The following is a 1,375-nucleotide window of genomic DNA, read 5'->3' on the forward strand; positions in this document are numbered from 1 at the left end:
TCTTTCTTGTTCATCATTTCTTTTCATTCTGCAAACTATTATCGCTAATCTCTCAATAATTTCACAGTGTCTACCTCTTATTTCAAGTCTCAAAACTCCCACTTGTCAATATAATGCCAATTGGGATCAGAATATGACTTTTACTCCCCCTTGTCATTATCATGCCAATTTGGATCAGAATATGACTTTTAGTAAAAAGAATTAGAAAACATGTAAATGATGCATCTCCTTCCACATTTAGTAGTGTCTACCTCTTACTTCAAGTCTCAAAACTCCCACTTGTCAATATAATGCCAATTAGGATCAGAATATGACTTTTACTAGAAAGAGTCCCTGTTTTTGGAGTTTCATAGGAGAATTGAGGATTATCTAAAGGAATTAGAAAACTTGGAAATGATGCATCTCCTTCCACATTTAGTAGTGTCTACCTCTTATTTCAAGTCTCAAAACTCCCACTTGTCAATATAATGCTAATTGGGATCAGAATATGACTTTTACTAAAAAGAGTCCAAGTTTTCTGGTTTTCATAAGAGATTTGAGGTGTATCTAAAGGAATTAGAAAACTTGGAAATGATGCATCTCCTTCCACATTTAGTAGTGTCTACCTCTTATTTCAAGTCTGAAAACTCCCACTTGTCAATATAATGCCAATTGGGATGAGAATATGTCTTTTACTAGAAAGAGTCCCAGTTTTCTGATTTTCATAGGAGATTTGAGGTGTATCTAAAGGAATTAGAAAACATGTAAATGATGCATCTCCTTCCACATTTAGTAGTGTCTACCTCTTATTTCAAGTCTCAAAACTCCCACTTGTCAATATAATGCTAATTGGGATAAGAATATAATTTTACTAGAAAGAGTCCAAGTTTTTTGAGTTTCATAGGAGAATTGAGGATTATCTAAAGGAATTAGAAAACTTGGAAATGATGCATCTCCTTCCACATTTAGTAGTGTCTACCTCTTATTTCAAGTCTCAAAACTCCCACTTGTCAATATAATGCTAATTGGGATCAGAATATGACTTTTACTAGAAAGAGTCCAAGTTTTCTGGTTTTCATAAGAGATTTGAGGTGTATCTAAAGGAATTAGAAAACTTGGAAATGATGCATCTCCTTCCACATTTAGTAGTGTCTACCTCTTATTTCAAGTCTCAAAACTCCCACTTGTCAATATAATGCTAATTGGGATCAGAATATGACTTTTACTAGAAAGAGTCCAAGTTTTCTGGTTTTCATAAGAGATTTGAGGTGTATCTAAAGGAATTAGAAAACTTGGAAATGATGCATCTCCTTCCACATTTAGTAGTGTCTACCTCTTATTCAAGTCTCAAAATCCCACTTGTCAATATATGCTAATTGGGATCAGAATATGACTT

The sequence above is a fragment of the Eutrema salsugineum genome, unplaced genomic scaffold (genome assembly GCF_000478725.1).
Source record: "Eutrema salsugineum unplaced genomic scaffold, Eutsalg1_0 scaffold_49, whole genome shotgun sequence".
NCBI classification, from domain to species: Eukaryota; Viridiplantae; Streptophyta; class Magnoliopsida; order Brassicales; family Brassicaceae; genus Eutrema; species Eutrema salsugineum.